Raw genomic sequence first — 20972 nt, forward strand, 5'->3', positions numbered from 1 at the left:
ATGGATATTTAAAACCAACTAAATCGACCGAAACGTACCGTACCGAATCGATTTTTAGGTTTCTTTTAACAAAATCGTAGGTTCTTATATAAATCTACAATTGTACCGATAATTAGGGTAGGTTTTTTTTAATGAAAATAAATCGAAAAAATACCGAACCGTATCGAATAATTTTATATGTGGAAAATATATTTATATATTAAGTTTAAAATTAATAAAGCATTAAATTTTTCCTTGGGTCTTGAAATTTTGAAAATGGTTACAAGCCGACAAGTAATTAAAATCAAAATCATAATTCCCAAACCTATTATGTTACTCTTGCTGAAACTAAATTATTTTCAACATATTAACTAGCAAGATACAAAGTATTCTAACGATTATGAGTAGCAAACTATAATGTATTAAATATGTTTCCCTTCGTATGATTTAGATTTATCTTTTTGAATATTTAATCTTCTATATACTTTATTCTTAAGTCTAAGCTTGGTTAATATCTTTCTACTCGTATGATTTATCTTTTCTTTGTCTTTGCTTAGTTTCTTTTACGTTGTTGTAGAGTAGTTGATGGATCTATACTCTAACCATCTTTCATGTTTCTTAATCATCACCATTTATAGTTTGTTTGACCAAGCTTCTCCAAACGTAGAAGCATTTTTTTTTTCAAAACAAATTACTTTTTTTTCAACGTTGAATTGTTTGGCCAAGCTTTTGGAAGGAAAAAAATGTATTTTTGAGGAGAAGCCGAAGCAATTTTGGAGAAGCAAAAAAAAAGTAGCTTCTTCCCAAAAGTATTTTTTGAAAATCACTTTTGAGAAAAATACATTTAGAAGCACTTTTTAAAAACTTGGTCAAACACTAATTGCTGCTCGGAAGTGCTTTTTAAAATTAATTATCCAAACACAAACTCCTTCTCACCAAAAGTACTTCTGAGAAAAGTACTTTTGAGAAAAAATAGTTCTCAAAATAAGTTAGTTTTAGAAGCTTGGCCAAACAAGCTATTAAACAATAAACTGTCTAGAGAGTTTTGCTAGGTCTTATAAAAGTATGTATAGTATTCTACTTTTATTAGTTACTTTTACATGACATTTAAAAAATACTGAAAATTAATCGAACCGTACCGATACCGAAGAGAAACCGACATGATTAGGACGGTTCCGAAAAGTCTAATTTTGGTTATACATAATAGAATAACCGAAAAATTGGTATGGTACAAATTTTATAAAATAACCAGCCGAACCGAAACATTGACACCCCTAATATTTGATCAAGCACGTCAAATTTTTAATTAATTGAAATGTAAACTTTTAATTCTTTTACTTGTGGATATTTATAAATTTACCATGATATTAGTTGTTCTACCACTTAATTATCTATGTGTTATATTAGTGTACTGTTACTTTACTCCATATTTGATGGTAATATAATTGTAAAAATAGTCCGAATCAAATTATTTCATGTATCCAAATCACTTATTTTAATTAATTAGAAGTTAAATATGTTGAATCATGTATCACAAGGACTAAAATCAGAATTTATCTATAGTTTAAGGGACCAAAATTGCTATTACTCCTATTTACAAAGAAATAAATTATCTACTCTAGTTTTTCTTTTCCAAGAACTAGGCAACAATATTTCAAAAGTCAAATTGAGATATTTATAACTTTTCGAAATTAGAATTAGAAAGTTAGAAGAGAACTTCATTATTTTGTTTAATGAGTTAGAATGAACTTTAAAGTTTGGTGGCCTATTAATTCCTGTTTAATCACACAAGTTTAATGAGTTGGAATGAACTTTAATGTTTGGTGGCCTATTAATTCCTGTTTAATCACACAATCTAACAAGTTTGGTGTGTTGGATTAACCAACTGTCTTATCCCAAATAAATATATTTACCTCATTGGTTAACTAGTTACTGAATATCAATTATCCTTTGTTTTTTTTTATTTATGTTTTGTATTTTTTTTTGTTTGTGTTTTTTTTTTGAATGTGACATGAACCCCAACATGAATAGAAAATTTATTGAAACATCAAATAGTACTACGTCTCTAAATAACTCTAAATCTATCGTATATGTTATACACTAGTTACGATTAGCCCGGCTTTGCCTCGCCCATTATCACAATCCAAAATTCATTAAAGGTCAAGATGGCGCCTAATACCGCGGTCAGAAGCCAACAATAAATGAATATCCTAATTACTCATATCAGTATTTGAAATCATAATTTTCTTTAATTACATAATACAAAATGGGATTTACAAAGTGAATGAAAATATTTTTCGCAACTACATTAATGAATAACCCGTAAGCACCCCCAAAACCAGGTGCCACAAGTGCATGAGCATCAACTAGGAAGTAAAATAAAATACAGCATCGTAGATAGGAAAAATATAAATAACTCTGAAGGAGACTCTGTCGGCTGCGGATCGTAACATGAAATGCAACTCGCGGTAAGTCCCTGCATCATCCGCGCCTCCGTGCCAAAGGACCACCAGACACAAATGTACCTGCACAAAAATGTGCAGCAAGTGTAGTATGAGTACGTAAATCAACGTGTACCCAGTAAGTATCCAGCCTAACCCCGGAGGGGTAGTGACGAGGGGTCGACATCGACACTTACTAGTGGTCCAATAATATCAGGTACAGTAAAGAGGTGAACAATTATGAGGCAGCGTAAATAAACAAAATAAACAAGTATACACACGTGGTACAATTCTCCTCTTTATAATAAATCAGAGCCCTCAATTAGCAAATTCCTCGTTGACCGGAGCATATATATATATAATGGACCTCACCAAATAGGTTAGTATAATTCAAATCAGGAAAAGCTCACAGATACACTAGCTTCTTGTTATATATTATGCACAATTTCATGAGGATATTTTATAAAAATGCCGAGGCGTACGGCCCGATCCCATCATAATTTGTGCACTGCCGATGGTCGAACGGCACGAACTATAGATACATCTATTAAATTGCCGAGGCGAACGGCCCGCTCCCATGAGAGTGTGGTACATAAATCTTGTCGAGGTGAACGACCCGATCCCATTAGAATAAGAAGCTTAAACGGGTCCTTGACCCCCACTCATGAATAAACGTGTGAGTTATAATTTTTTTTAAGGAAAACCTTTCAATGAAAATGCATGGCGCGTGAGAAATCCGTAGGAGGAACACCATTATTCTGTGGCAAATCATGAAACTTATCAAATCTCTACAAATGCGAGTCTATCACTCTACACATGTCTAGTCTCAAGTCGTAAAGCGAAATAAAGGAATTAAACGAGCAAGGATAACCCATATAATATAAGTATAGCACGGTGTGAACCTAAGTCTACCCGGACAATAACATGAATCTAGCAACGTACGGACTCTTGTTACCTCATGCGTACGTAGTCCCCGCCACAAGTAACACATATCAATTTTAACACCTAGGGGGTAGTTTCCCCCTCACAGAGTTAGACATGAAACTTACTTCGCTCCAAATTTCCATAACTGGCTCCAAAGCCCCTCTAACACCTCAACCCGATGCGCGCCTCTCCAAAACTAGTCAAATAATGTGCAAACCAATAACAATGCACTCTAATACTCATAACAAATTAATTTCGATAAATTCCCAACTTCGCTCGAAAAGTCGATAAAGCAACCATCAGGCCCACGTGCCCGGATTCCAAAAACTTTCGAAGATAAATATTACCCATAACATTACGAACTCAAATATATGATTTATTCTCAATTCCATGCCCAAATTCGTAGTCAATATCCAAAAATTTAAATTTCTAGGGTTTTCTTCAAAATCCCAAATTTTTACTAATTTCCAAGTTTAAATCAATTCAATTACCATATTTTTAACTTGGAATAGGTGGAAATCACTTACCTCGTGATTGATGCTGGAAATAGTACTCCAAAATCACTCCAAGATTGGCTCCCATGGAGGAAATGAAATGAAAGATGGCCAAATTCCCGTTTTAAACTTCATTGCCCAGGTCCGCCCTTCTTCGCGATTGCGGAAAGACCATCGCGATCGCGAAGGCCAAAGAAACACTACCTCCAATTTCCTTCTTCGCGTTCACGTCATCTTGGTCGCGTTCATGAACATTTGAGACCACCACCCTTCTCGTTCGCGTTCCACCAGCCGCGTTCACGAAGGCCAACTGCTCCATGCCCCGCTCCCTCTTCCTTCTACGCATTCGCGGCAGCTCTCCCGCGTTCGCGTAGGATGTTCCAGACCCTTTTCCGCGTTCGTGGCCCCCGTGCCGTGTTCGCGATGAACAGCTATCAGCAGCCCAAAAATCCTCCCTTCGAGATCGCGGGACTCCCTTCGCGTTCATGAAGGACAACATCAGATTCAACAACAGCAGCAGTCAAAACAACCTGTATTGATCCGAAACCACCCCAAAACACACCCAAAGCCCACGGGGCCCCGTCCAACCACACCAGCCAGTCCCATAACATAACACAAACTTGCTCGAGGCCTCAAATCACATCAAACAATATTAAAATCATGAATCGTACCCCAATTCAAGCTTAATGAACTTTAGAACTTCAAACTTTTACATTCGATGCCGAAATCTATCAAATCATGCCCAATTGACCTCAAATTTTGCACACATGTCACATTCGACATTACGGACTTACTCTAACTTCCGGAATCAGAATCCGACCTCGATATCAAAAAGTCCACTCCCGGTCAAATTTCCCAAAACCTTCAAATTCCAACTTTTGCCAAATGACCCTAAAATGACCTACGGACCTCCAAATCCACATCCAGACACGTTCCTAAGACCAGAATCATCATACTAAGCTATTTTCAGGCTCGAAATCCCAAACGGACATCGATAGCATTAAAAATACACTTCAACCCAAATTTATGAAATTCTTCCAAAACGCCAACCTTCCATAATAGGCGCTGAAACGCTCCCGGATCATCCAAAACCCGATCCGGACATACGTACAAGTCCATAATCATCATACAAACGTGTTGGAACCTTCCAATCTCGATTCCGAGGTCGTTTACTCAAAAACCAAACCTTAGTCAATTCTTCTATTCTAAAGCTTCCGAAATGAGAGTTTTCTTTCCAAATCAACTTCGAACTTCCCGAAATTTAATTCCGGCCACGCGCACAAGTCATAATACCTGAAGTGAAACTACTCAAGACCTCAAACCGCCGAATGACGTGCTAGAGTTCAAACCGACTGGTCGGGTCGTTGCATTCTCTCCCACTTAAACATACGTTCGTCCTCGAACATGCTAAGAATTGCTCTGGAATTGTCCGAAATCATTGTTTAACACCTCGTACACCTACCCGTGCTACCACAACCCAGTTAAGCACATTAGCTCGAGCAAATTTGAAAATTCTCCCTTTTATTTAGTCAAGTTAGCCTTAGAGCCAAATTCCAACATCTGAAATTCTCTACCATGTTCGTTCCCAACATACGAACATTGTATCAATCATTACACACTGTACCAAACATGATTGTATACCCTTACTGAATCCATACCATGCACCGCATAATTCACATGACCATAATAGCATCATCTAGGAATAATAGCCAAAATTCCACGAATCTGATGCCAACGACACACATCATGACGCATATAAGTCTTGTTCCAACCCTTGCAATATTGCCACAACGAAAGAGATGTGTAGAAATTCTTAACCAACTGCCGAGTTGACAAATCATTGAGTCCCTCCTCCTGACAAGGACCATTGCCCCATTATGAACCAAATAATAATATTTGCTTTTTAATATGCCTCATATAGTCCGATCGCACTGATCCCAGGTCTAATAATCTCATCTTGCCCAGTATAAGTTGTTCAGGAATAAGCCATCTCTGACACTGCCAAAAGTCTCATATGATGCCACAATGTGCTAACAAGTTACAAACTCGAATGTGATACATAAGGGAAACGAACTCTAGAAAGAACTACTCAGTCCACGTAACTATTTAAACAATTGAAAAGGTGTTATGAACCTTCCTCGGGAATTGAGAAACAAAACACACAAGAAAAGATATGGGAAAATGTACTCAACATCACACCGTTGTGGCGTGCAACCCGATCCACACATGATACCATTGCGGCATGCAACCCAATCCAACCATGATACCCATGGCGGCGTGCCACCCGATCCAAACAACATATCCGTATCCAACCATATTTTCCCATGGCGACGTGCCACCCGATCCACACATGACAATAAATAGGGGAGTACCCATCAAGCCAAAATGCCTATACTTACAAAATGCCCGAATATCGACCATGAACGCACCAAGTGCAAAAATATAACTCTGGGGAGACGGATAGCGCCATACACTACAATACCCAAGCACAACTAGGGTGCAATAAATGACCTGCATATGGAGAGTCATCTCGCTCATATAACACCACAAACTACACGGGATCACAACACATGTGCGAATACTCAAGCCACCTCACAAACCACCTTGCACAATATAGATCACATGGAATAGCTGACAACAGAAATAATATCCAAGGCCCGAAGTCTCCTCCGTAAATAACGCTATGCTGAAATGAGTGCATCTGGCCTGATATAGAGCACACACTCATATTTAGATCCATCAACGGACCCCCAAGCTGATTCTGATCGTACCATATTGGGCCAATAACCTTTCAAGGATCCACAATAACCTTTTCCCCATGACACACAAGAATAACCATCGAATCCGAAACAACTTCCGCAGCTCACAACCAAATGAATAAAGCGCCTTCCAGGCCTAAACCCTTACCTTAGCAATAGTATCATAATTTCCATACTTGGTTTCAATCTTTAATCAATCAAGTGATTGCATGCCACACCTATGTAATCTTCCCAGGGGATACGCTCCCACGACTTTCCGCACCAGATAACAAAGTCTGCACATCCATACCATCGGCCATACAACGTTGTAAAGCGAATCGAGAATCCGTAAATTAGTACACAAAGCCTCTTACATAGGACACCGATCTCAGGTGACACTAAAGACAATACCAGCTTACTCTAAACATCTGAATCCTTTCCTGCTCATCCAAGCTCATAACATCCTTGTCTACACCGAACCGCAACCTTGATCCTCAACTTCCAATTTTCATGCCGCTCACTGCACCTAACATGCCAATACGCGGGAGTACAAGAATTTCATCAAAACTCCTGAACCACTAATAGGGTACACACTTCATCATATAGAAACCTTTCACTTAACTCAATCCCGGAGAACCATTGCAACACGTGACTGAATTCCCATAACTGCAGAAAAAAATAAAAAATATACAAACCTCGTGTAGTGGTCTAAACCATTATAATTCTTCCAGAATCCATCTACACATAACAGGCCATGATACTCAAATGCCTCCAAATAAAATCAATTACGGCGGCCATCAAGCCTCGCGCGCACCGCCACAAATCATATGCATAACTCAATACGCTGAAGGAACTTATCATTCCCACCGTCATGCCAATTCAACCATTGCTAACCGATCCAACTTCTTCTAATTTACTCCGGACTTGCCTTAGGAATAATAATAATAGCTCCATTAAAACATAACGAACCCAAATCCGCACTCATCCTGAGAGACCTTATTTCACGAGGCCACATTGTCTCAAAACCCACGAACCATCTCATACCCTCCTTGTGCGCATATTCGCATCTTCAACTGGTACACCCATTCTGAAAATTCCTCTATGAATCCGAAGTTGTTTTCTCTCGTTCCTCTAGTGCTACACCGCAGACTGAAGATAACATAGAACACTCCAAGCCCCTTTTATAATCTACTGCAAAAGCTCGATACTTGACTATACCACGGACTCGAAATCCTTAGGCACCACACTTTAATTTTGAACCTACTAGGACTATTGTTAAGAGTCACCCACTCTGACTTGTTCCCGAATACAATCAAACTCCAAGGCCCTGCTATAACATAAACACCTTCTCAAAGAAGCAACCGGCTGAATTCCTTTCCTTGTATATCACATCCACACAAAGCATAGACTCTAAGTCTTCCCAAAACCTGAACATAAACCGATAAGGCCAAATATAACACACATTCCTCAAATTCTTTGCTCAAATTACCACTGATGTTTTCTTTCCTTAGTCGTAATAACCCACCAATACGCCGATAACCGGAAACCGCACAAGTAGAAAACCACGCAATCCAATCATAGACGGTGAGGCTCCCCCACCTAACTTGAAGCTACAGTTACATAACCCTGGGACCACCGAGATTCCTTCTTCCCCATTAACGTCAGCTAAAAGTCCAACAATGCATTCCAAGCTCGAAGTCTTGTTGCATCTAAATAAAATCAGTGGACCTTATCTCTGCCCATCATGAATTTCCAAATGGCACCAAACTTTCCTTAAGGCATGTGGCCATCCTCCCACGGAACCCATATGTTACTCTGCCACTCTCCCACTTTGGTTAAACCCTTTCCTTTAAGCAACTCCTTGAATTTCGCTTTTCATACACGACCTTATAGCAATTCAACCACCGCAAAATACCTCCCACATGACCTTCCTCGTCCTTCGCTGCCCAATTGTTGCCTAAAATACGAATCCATCTCTGTAACGCTTGGGCTAATAAATTGCCACCAACTCCAAGCCTCCTAGAAGATCATCCTTCACTAGCCATCAATATTAGAAATACCCATTTAATTCTGAAATCGTTACACTCTGCTATCTCTGACAACCGCTACTCCGGCACCATTTCACACTACCCTGTCTCGAAGGCAAATTGATGAAGACCATAACACCGGCGAACCTTAACATGTTCAACAAGGACGATGACACCACATCACAATTAAGAATTCCACCACGCTCGAAAATACCAAGTCTCGTTACTCCATTATCCCAAACCTGAATATTCATAGTTCGATTGCCTTTTCTCCGCCGGAAATAGAATGTTGAACCTCTTCATCATGCATTGAGAGAAACCTTGTTTCAAGTCATTCACTGCCTCGACACATAAACAAGCACCCTACCATTACACCAACACGATGCAATAACAATGTATGAACATCATAGCAATCTGCGCGCAACCTTGAAACTATTGAAAACACAGCTACTGAGCCGAAATGACAAAACATCCTTCCGCAAGAAGACGATAATAACTTGCTCAAATGCGCATGGAGAAACATCCTGCCCACATCTGTAGTACCACTACAACTCCTCGATGCCCAATTGACACGAGTGCTGAACATCGTATAAGAATGAGTAGGAAGGATATAAAGGCATAAGCCTCAAAGGAATCAAATCGCACGATGAGGAATCAAGAAAGGGAAGTGCACCTAACAGTCATGTAGCTTCTCGAAGATAAGTACAGACGTCTCCGTACCGATCCACAAGACTTTACTAGACTCGCTCATGACTCGTGAGACCTAAGTGAACCTAGTGCTCTGATACCATGTTGTCACGACCCAAAATCTATTAAAGTTCGTGATGGCGCCTAACACCGCGGTCAGGCAAGACAACAATAAATGAATATCCTAATTACTCATATCAGTATTTGAAATCATAATTTTCTTTAATTACATAATACAAAATGGGATTTACAAAGTGAATGAAAATATTTTTCGCAACTACATTAATGAATAACCCGTAAGCACCCCCAAAAACTGGTGTCATAAGTGCATGAGCATCAACTAGGAAGTAAAATAAAATACAGCATCTGTCCGGAATACAAATTAGATAGGAAAAATATAAATAACTCCAAATGAGACTCTGTCGGTTGCGGATCGTAACATGAAATACAGCTCGCGGTAAGTCCCTGCATCATCCGCGCCAAAGGACCACCAGACATAAATGTACCTGCACAAAAATATGCAGCAAGTGTAGTATGAGTACGTAAATCAACGTGTACCCAGTAAGTATCCAGCCTAACCCCGGAGGGATTGTGATGAAGGGTCGATATCGACACTTACTAGTGGTCCAATAATATCAGGTACAGTAAAGATGTGAACAATTATGAGGCAGAGTAAATAAACAAAATAAACAAGTATACACACGTGGTATAATTCTCCTCTTTACAATAAATCAGAGCCCTCAATTAGCGATATACAGGATATACAGGATATACAGGATATATACATATATACATATATATACATATATATATATATATATATATATATATATATATATATATATATATATATATATATATATATATATATATATATATATAATGGACCTCACCAAATAGGTTAGTATAATTCAAATCAGGAAAAGCTCACAGATACACTAGCTTCTTGTTAAATGTAACGCACGATTTCATGAGGAAGTTTTATGGAAATGCCGAGGTGTAAGGCCCGATCCCATCATAATTTGTGCACTGCCGAGGGTTGAATGGCATGAACCATAGATGCATCTATTAAACTGCCGAGGCGAACGGCCCGCTCCCATGAGAGCGTAGTACATAAATCCTGCCGAGGCGAACGTCCCGATCCCATTAGGATAAGAAGCTTAAACGGGTCCTTGACCCTACTCTTTAATAAACATGTGAGTTATAATTTTTTTTTAAGGAAAACCTTTCAATGAAAACGCATGGCGCGTGAGAAATCCGTAGGAGGAACACCATTATTCTGTGGCAAATCATGAAACTTATCAAATCTCTACAAATGCGAGTCTATCACTCTACACATGTCTAGTCTCAAGTCGTAAAGCGAAATAAAGGAATTAAACGAGCAAGGATAACCCATATAATACAAGTATAGCATAGTGTGAACCTAAGTCTACCCGGACAATGACATGAATCTAGCTACGTATGGACTCTCGTCACCTCATGCGTACGTAGCCCCCGCAACAAGTAACACATATCAATTTTAACACCTAGGGGGTAGTTTCCCCCTCACAGAGTTAGACATGAAATTTACTTCACTCCGAAGTTCCATAACCGGCTCCAAAACCCCTCTAACACCTCAACTCGATGCCCGCCTCTCCAAAGCTAGTCAAACAATGTGCAAACCAATAAAAATGCACTCTAATACTCATAACAAATCAATTTAGACAAATTCCCAACTTCGCTCGAAAAGTCGATAAAGCAACCCTCAGGCCCACGTGCCCAGATTCTGAAACTTTTCCAAGATAAACATTACCCATAACATTACGAACTCAAATATATGATTTATTCTCAATTCCATGCCCAAATTCGTGGTCAATATCCAAAAATATAAATTTCTAGGTTTTTCTTCAAAATCCTAAATTTCTACTAATTTTCATGTTTAAATCCATTTAATTACCATATTTTTAACTTGAAATAGGTGAAAATCACTTACCTTGTGATTGATGCTGGAAATAGTGCTCCAAAATCGCTCCAAGATCGGCTCCCATGGAGGAAATGAAATGAAAGATGGCCAAATTCCCGTTTTAAACTTCACTGCCCAGGTCCGCCCTTCTTCGCGATCGCGGAAAGACCATCGCGATTGCGAAGGCCAAAGAAACACTGCCTCCAATTTCCTCTTCGCGTTCGCGTCATCTTGGTCGCATTCGCGAACATTTGAGACCACCACCCTTCGCGTTCGTGAAGGCCAACTGCTCCAGGCCCCGCTCCCTCTTCCTTCTACGCGTTCGTGGCAGCTCTCTCGTGTTCGTGTAGGCTGTTCCAGACCCTCTTCCGCATTCGCGCCCCCCATGTCGCGTTCGCGATGAACAGCCATCAGCAGCCCAAAAATCCTCCCTTCGCGATCGCGGGACTCCCTTCGCGTTAGCGAAGAACAACATCAGAACCAGCAACAGCAGCAGCCAAAACAGCCCAAAATGATCCGAAACCACCCCGAAATACACCCGAGGCCCACAGGGCCCCGTGCAACCACACCAATCAGTCCCATAACATAACACAAACTTGTTCGAGGCCTCAAATCATATCAAACAATATCGAAATCATGAATCGCACCCCAATTCGAGCTTAATGAACTTTAGAACTTCTACATTTGATGCCGAAACCTATCAAATCACGCTAGATTGACCTCAAATTTTGCACACAAGTCGCCTTCGACATTACGGACCTACTCCAACTTCCGGAATTGGAATCCGGTCCCGATATCAAAAAGTCCACTCCCGGTCAAACTTCCCAAATCCTTCTAATTCCAACTTTCGCCAAATGGCCCCAAAATGACCTACGGACCTCGAAATCCACATCCGGACGCGCTCCTAAGACCAGAATCACCATACGGAGCTATTCCCATACTCGAAATACCAAACGTACACCGATAGCATTAAAAATATACTTCGACCAAAATTTATGAAATTCTTCCAAAACGCCAACCTTCCACGATAGGCGTTGAAACGCTCCCGGGTCATCCAAAACCCGATCCAGACATATGCCCAAGTCCAAAATTATCATACGAACCTGTTTGAACCTTCCAATCCCGATTCTAATGTCGTTTACTCAAAAATTAAATCTTAGTTAATTCTTCCAACTTAAAGCTTCCGAAATGAGAGTTTTCTTTCCAAATCAACTCTGAACTTTACGAAATTCAATTTCGACCACGTGCACAAGTCATAATACCTGAAGTGAAACTACTCAAGGCCTCAAACCACCGAATGATGCGCTAGAGCTCAAAACGACCGGTTGGGTCGTTACAACCGTAGTCAAAGGTAAGTTTTTCATGTGGCGCCTAATTTTGCGTCACCCGTTGAATTTACACCCACTTTCATAAAAAAAGTTTAATTGATTCCTTTTAAGATAACTTAAGATACATACACTTTTCTCTTCTTCGTTGTGCTTCGAGTTTCTTCTTTTTTTTCTTAGTTACAAAATGAGTTTGTTAAATTTATTGCTATTTCGACAATTTGATGATTGAGATTTATTTTTATGATTCACAAAAGTTATGTTTTAAATTTAAGCTCATTTGAAGTAGATTTGGGCATTGAATCGTGTATTGAATTGTTGAAAATTGATAAACAAGTTTATGTTTCAGAATTTAAGATTCGAAATCTGAAGTTGCATTCAATAGATTGAACTACTTAAGATTCGAATTTCTGAAGTTGCATTTAAAAGATAGAAGAACTTCATATTTGATTTCTGAAGTTGCATTGAAGAGATTAAACCACTTAAAATTCGTATTTCTAAAATTGTATTTGAAAGATAGAAGAACTTCATATTTGAATTCTGAAGTTGCATTAAAGAAATTAAACTACTTCAAATCTGAGCAAATAATTGACTCAAACTTCAAATAATATTTATTCATATTTGCAAATGCTGCATATATGGAATTCTCATTAATTGATGACCATTCTCTATAAACATCTTTACGAATGAAAGTTCTCAATAATATAATCGAACAATATCATAAACTCATAAATGTTGGTAGTATTTAGCTTGTATTTTCGTCTCGTTTTATTTGACTTAAATACGGATTAGAATGTAAAATAATTTTGGCCTGATATTTTTTTTTCCCCTTAACTTGTATGCAAATTTCTTTGACACATCACAGTTTTATGTGTAATATTCTCACCAATCCCTTTTCAATCAAATTAATTTTATTGGTAAGGTAGTTTCTCTGCAATTTTAAGAAGAGTAGTTTTTGTTTCATAAATTTTTAAAAATACTCGAATACAATTAAAGCAACTTATCTTTCATAATTTCAACTAAGATCTATGTTGGCCCCCGACTATCTGGTGTATCTTTTGTTTTAAGTTTGCTAAATATCTTTTTTTTCCGACTGAAAATTAAAATACGTATAGATAGAAACCAATTTCAGTTCATGTATTAAATGAGAATTATTTAGAAGAAGACAATGATATTGTGTCTTAACATAGTCAGATTATCGTGGTTTCCTGAATTTGTTATTGACGGATAATAAATATGGGATCTCGTGAATTTGTTATTTATGGATAAAAATAAAAAATCAATCAAGTAAAAAAATAACAATTAATACTAACAAAGTTGCAACAGTCGCTGCTTCCAAAGTCAAATATTTGGAGTTTTATAGGAGTTCCAATAAGGTTTATGTCATCAACATATACGGCAAGTACAATAAATTCCGTTATTGTTTTCTTTATAAAAAAACATGGGCAAATGACATCATTTATATAACCTTCCTTTAATAATAACAACTCACTAAGACGGTTATAACACATTGGTCCTGATTGCTTTAGACCATATAAAGATCTTTGCAATTTGATTGAAAATATTTTTCGGGACTTTGAATTATGTGTGCCAGGCATTTTAAATCCTTCTGAAATTTTCATGTATATCTCATTATCAAGTGAGCCGTAAAGGTAGGTTGTAACCACATCCATTAAATGCATGTCAAGCTTTTTATGGACAGCAAAACTAATGAGATAACGGAATATTATAACATCCATAACAGGGTGAATATGTCTCTTCATAATCGACACCAGACCTTTGTGAAAATCCTTGTACAACAAGGCGTGCCTTATATCTTTGTACCTCATTTTTCACATTCCTCTTGCGTACAAAGATCCATTTATAGCCAACATGCTTAACACCATTAGGTGTTTGGACTACAGGCCTAAAAACTTCATGTTTTGCAAGTGAATTCAACTCTGATTGGATTGCTTCTTGCCATTTTGGTCAGTCACGCCTTTGTCGACATTCTCTAACAGATAGAGGTTCAAGATCCTTACTATGTTGCATAATGATAGGTGCAACATTATATGCAAAGACATAATCCACCACTATATTCAATCGATTCAAATTCATCTCAATATCGATTGAGTTTATTGATAGTTCCTTATTTGCTTGAGTCTCAGGATCAGCGGTTTCCTCATGATTCTTAGAATATATTAAATCGTGGATTTCTTCGTAAGATTCTTTCATAGTGTCATTTTGATCATTTATTTTCCTTTTTCTAGGATTTCGATCCTTAGAACCTAATGGTCTACCACGTTTTAGGCGTGCTTTTGACTCATTAGCTATGACACTAGAAGATTGTCCAACAGGGACATCAATACGGATTGGAACATTCTCTGCAGGGATATGTGATTTTGTTATCCTTTTTCAAATCCGTAAATGCATCTGGCATTTGATTTGCTATTTTCTGCAAATGAATAATCTTTTTCACAAATAGAGGTACGTGGATCAAGATGAGATAATGATGGATTTTTTTCCACAAATTTTCTCATTTGGTTTCACCATTTTCTCCCCCTAATTTTGGGGGAAATGTCTCATCGAATCGATAATCTGCAAATCGAGGAGTGAACAAATCTCCCATTAATGTTTCGAGGTAGCGAATAATGGAGGGCGATTCAAACCTAATATACATTCATAACCTTCTTTGGGTACCCATCTTGGTGTGATATGGTTGTGCTACATGCACATATACTACACATCCAAAAATTCTTAAATGGGATTATCAAGTCTACTAGACTTAATTAGATTATCGGAAAACTGTGCCCTTAATCGAATTATTTGTGCCATTAATTTTGCAAAGGCGAGGTTGCGATATGATAATAGGCATACATGAGACCATACAGAAGATGCATCTATTAAGACTATAAAATATCTAAATGACCCACTAGGTGGGTGAATAGGTCCATAAAAGTCTCCTTGTATACGTTCTAAAAATGCAGGGGACTCAATCCCAACCTTTGTTGGTGATGGTCTAATAATTAATTTGCCTTGATAACAAGAAGTGCAAGAAAATTAATCATTTAAAAGAATCTTTAAATTCTTTAGTAGATGCCCATTTGAGTTTTCTACAATCCGTCTCATCATAATTGATCTAGGATGGTACAAAAGTATGGGAATTAATAACCTTTTGGTTTACGTTAGAATGTACCTCAATTGCACTAATTCTTATCCAATACATGCCACAAGATAAAGATGAGAACTTCTCAATAACCCTTTTATGGCCAGAGACATTCTTGGTAAAGATGAGATATTCAAGATTATTCTCATCTATTGTCTCAATATGATATCCATTTCAGCGGATATCCTTAAAACTCAACAAGTTCCTCTTAGACTTGGAGGAGAACATTGCATTATCTATGATAAATATTGTTCCCCTAGGCAGAGTTATAGTAGCACTTCTAGAGCCTTCAATTAGATTACTACTATCAGAAATTGTAGTAACATGTGCCTTACACATAATTAAATGAGAGAAATATTTCTTCTCTTTGAATATTGTATGTGTCGTATATGAATCGATTAAACAAATATTTTAACAATTAAACTTTGATCTAAGTTTGCTTGTGGAATTTTGATACTGGGGTCGGATTCCAATTTCAGAAGTTAGAGTAGGCCTGTAATGTTGAATACGGCTTGTGTGCAAAATATGAGGTCAATCGGACGTGGTTTGATAGGTTTCGGCATCGGTTGTGTAAATATGAAGTTTCAAGTTCATTAAGTTTGAATTGGAGGGTGATTCGTGATTTTAGCATATTTATTTACATGTATAACTTTATAGAAACTTATATGTTTAGAAGGGTACAACCTAAAAAAAAAATGCTGTCATACATTAGTACACAAAAACATAGGACAGTCACTATGTTAAAAAAATAAAAAATAAGCGTCACAAGTGTTATTTAAAAGAAAAATAGCAGTAGATGTAGGGGCAATCGGTTTCAGTGTCTAATATACAGAAGAATTAGCATAGTATAAAGTACTTATTCGTAATAGAGAAGGAATACCATTCCTTCTTATTTTTCTTTTACACTAGATGCTCTACTGAATAGAGCTAGCACAGTGTTCCTTCCTTATAATAGAGTAAGATTATTCAATTGTTTCAAGTTACTTCTTGTACCTTATTCATTTTGAACTATTAATGGTTTCTAGTTAAAAAAATTTAAGCTACTCATTTTGAGCTTTTCACTTTAACAGTCAAAGCCATATTTTCTTGTCGGTCTTTTAATAAGATCAATATAAGTAGTAAGATTCAAACTCAGTAAACTTTGAAGGCAAAGTGTCGTAGTGCATCTGTTAGCAAATAACAAGCAGACTAAAACCAATAATTTTATTAAATGTAGTATTGTACTAATTCGACATACTGATTAATTCTTATTGCAAGACTACTACTCATGTAAAAAAATATGATTACATGATATTTATTCACTAGCTACTACGAATAGGCAAAAATAAAAATCAAACTACTCAATCATTTTTGACCACAGATCCATCACCGATCAAATGGTCTATTTTTCCATCAGGGTGCTCAAAAAAGTCTGTCACATCCAAGTGGGTGATGTCAAATTCATTGTCAGAGACAAAATTTACTTCAGGGCCTTTATTCTTTAGAGATGCTTGATAAAACTCAACCAAATATCTTGGTGTACGATAAATATTTGCCCAATGCCCTTTTCCACTCCAACGATAGCATTCAGTTTCTGAACTCTTTGCTTTTGTTTTCTCATCTTTCCTTTTTCACTTTTGGTGGTTATTTTTCTTTGGGGGGTGATTAACACCAGAAAAAAATTCTTCCTTGACCACGACCATGAACAGGGCCACGACCTTTTCCACGCTTAGTATAATAGGAATTCACCTCATCCACTTCTGGCAATGGTATAGACCCAGTGGGTCGATTTTCGTGATTTCTCATGAGTAAGTCATTGTTTCGTTCAGCCACAAGAATGAGAGAAACCAACTCAGAGTATTTCTTAAAACCTTTCTCTTTGTACTGCTGTTGCAGGACCATATTGAAGGCATGAAACGTTGTGAACATTTTTTCAAGCATATCATAGTCAGTGATACTATCTCCACAGAGTTTCAATTTAGAAGTAATTCTGAATATTGTAGAATTGTATTCAGAAACAGACTTAAAGTATTGGAGTCTCACATGAGCCCAATCATATCATCTCCACAGAGTTTCAATTTAGAAGTAATTCTGAATATTGTAGAATTGTATTCAGAAACAGACTTAAAGTATTGGAGTCTCACATGAGCCCAATCATATCATGCTTGTAAAAGAGTGACCAACGTTAAGTTAGTAATATCTTTCCTTTAAGTCATTCCACAAAACAAGGGGATCTTTGATTATGAGATATTCTATTTTCAACCTTTCATCAAGGTGATGACGCAAGAAAATTAAGGCCTTAGCATAGTCTTGGGTAGATGCTTTATTTTTATTTTTAATGGCATTTTCAAGACCCATTGCATCTAAATGTATTTCGGCATCTAACACCCATGACATATAGTTCTTGCCCGGAATTTCAAGGGCAACGAACTTTCTTTTCATAATATCAGTCATAATTAAAAGAGGAGGAGAAATTATACCTTAGTCTTCTCAAAGAGCTTTTTGAGACGATAGAGTCTTGTGCCAATAAAAGAAGAAGAACAATATTGTAGAGAAAAAAGAGAGAGAATTCTTATTAATTTTGGGATTAATAACTATGGAATAGAACCCCTCTCTTTATAGGGAAAGAATGATTTAGCCACAAAGTAACTATCTTTAGAATCTCTCTAAAATATAGTCATTCACCTTAAATAAAATTATATTTATAACAAAAAGCAATAAGTTGGGCAACCCCAACTTATTGCTTTTTGGCTTAAAAACTATTTCTGCTGAAAAGCGACTTTTTTAAGTCATTCCAAATAGGCTATTAGTCACATGTAACTTAAACCATCAATTAAATTTTTTAAATTGTCTATTGAAAAAAGCCAACTTCATTATCAATTATGTATATATCAGTTTAAGTATTTCTTTTGCCAGAATAATTGGTTACCATAAAAGGGGAAAGTTTTCAATATCAAACGAACAAGCATTTGATAATATAAAAAGATCACCGAAAGTATAAGTATGATAAATAAACAAGCCGAACCATAAATGGTCATAGCATTTGAAAATTAAAAAAAACCACTCCTTAATGTATTACAAGTCCAACAAGACAATCACAATGAATTTCTCCTGAGTATATTTTTGTATATACCTTTATAACTTCTTTGTTGAATAAGTACATATATTTAATACTAACAGAATTATTTAAACTTGTATTTCTATTTTACCGTTACATATAGTTTAAGCTTTAAGATTTAAGTTTCATCAACCAAACTTTATTTAAGTATTAGGAAGAGGCGGACACCATTCAACACCTAGGATGAGATTGAACTAAGGATTTTTTTTTAAAGACAAACAATAAACTAAAAAATCTTATACAATTAGTTGAATGGATTCAATATTTATCTTTGCTTGTCAATAAACTAGTAGGGATAGCCCGAGCTTTGCCCGGGCCCAACTTGAACAACCTATATGTAAAAATAGTACGAGTTAGCCAGTTTTCGGGCTGATAATTGAAAAATAGCCAGCGTTTGCAAAGTCATTAAAAAATAGCCATTATTTTGTTGCAACACGGACCGGTCCAGCATAATATACTGGAGATTGGTGCACCTGTGTATGAACTTTCAGCATATTATGCTGGAACTCTAACACGCGGAAAGTTGCAGCATAATATACTGGAGATTGGAGCACCTGTGTATGAACTTCCAGCATATTATGCTGGACCGATATATTATACTGGAACTCCAGTATATTATGTTGGAGTTCCTGTATATTATACTGAAACTCCAGTATATTATGCTGGAATATTTTTCGGATTTTGAACAGTGTTTTCGTTCAGATTTATCTTTACATGAAAAGTGAGTAAATTTCGATTACTTTTGAAATTGTGACTATTTTTCAATTATCACTTGTAAATCTGGCTATTTTTCAATTTCTCCCAACCTATATTGTTTCCTTATACGTTGTGTTACTTCTGATTCTCACCGTAATATTTCGACTTTCTCTTGAGAGAGGTCTCACTAATTTTTCAAATTCTTTGTCATGATTTTTTGTAAGTACCAAATAGAAATATAAAAAATACTACTATTGTAAATAAATATACAGTGACAATATCTGCAAAGACCCAAAAGCAAATCGCACAAAGTGTTTTATCCTTTGACTTTTAAATTTCAGTTTTCAATATTATATAAGTTCGTCAAAAAGTAAATCGAGCTGAGCGTGTTGTGAACTAAATCATCAGAAAGGAAAGACCCTGTGTCCAGAAAGTGCGAGCCTAGTTGATCCGCACGGAGTTAAAAGGAGTAGCCATGAAAATATTTATGATCATTTTTATTTCAAAAATAAGTTGATAACAGTATTGCTTAAGCAGAATCAAGTGAAACTTTATTAAAATATTAGTAGATGAATAGCATAACTTATGTAAATACAAGTATTGATAATGAGCGAAGGAGCATACCAATTTACATTTGATAACTTTAGTGAACTTGGTAAAACTATATCTCAAGAAGACTGCCCAAGATTAAGTACATGCCACCTCTATTAATATTTGCAGATGTAAGCCATTTCTTCTCAGAAAAAGTATGTAATTGTATCTCGCAAAGAACTCGTCGTATAGAGAACACATACTAACAGGAAAACTCTATCAATATGAGAAGACTATCCATAAGTACGTTAGTCAACATATTCAAAGACACTTTTTTTTTTCCCTAAATCAAGTTACAATCAGAGGACTCTTAGTTAGGTCTCTTAGTTTACTGGAAAATTATACTTTTAACTCCTTTGTTTCACCTTTCACCATTCCTTCTTATTTGTACAAGACCTTTTAGTTGGCGAGTTTGTATCTTTGTGTCAAAGGAATAAGCTTTACTAACTGAACTTTTTCAATGCAGTCAAATTCGTCCATAACTTGCACTAATCAAGTGACTTATCAAAAACTCTTCTTATGTGTCAAAACAACAGCAACAGCTAGTTTGAGTGTGAACTCCTTGACGGTTTTATATGAGTGTGAACTTCAGCTAACAAATGGAGCAACTATAAAGTATCCTACATAACTGATATGTCTTCTTACGCAGAAAATTTACTTGCCAAATGAAAACATCAAGGCCATTTAACAATTGTCGTCTAATATTTTTTTACAATACAAATGAAAAGAATGCGGGTAAGAAATAACTTCTTCTGTATCTTATGCCATCGCAACAGTATCTGAAAATAAAAACACCAACTAACTTTAGTTATGGCCACTAAGCTTGGAAAGTAGGTAAGGAACCCAAATTCGATGTTTCAAAATTTCGCTCTGCAATAATAGCTGC

The sequence above is a fragment of the Nicotiana tabacum genome, chromosome 24, assembly GCF_000715075.1.
Source record: "Nicotiana tabacum cultivar K326 chromosome 24, ASM71507v2, whole genome shotgun sequence".
In the NCBI taxonomy this organism is placed as follows: Eukaryota; Viridiplantae; Streptophyta; class Magnoliopsida; order Solanales; family Solanaceae; genus Nicotiana; species Nicotiana tabacum.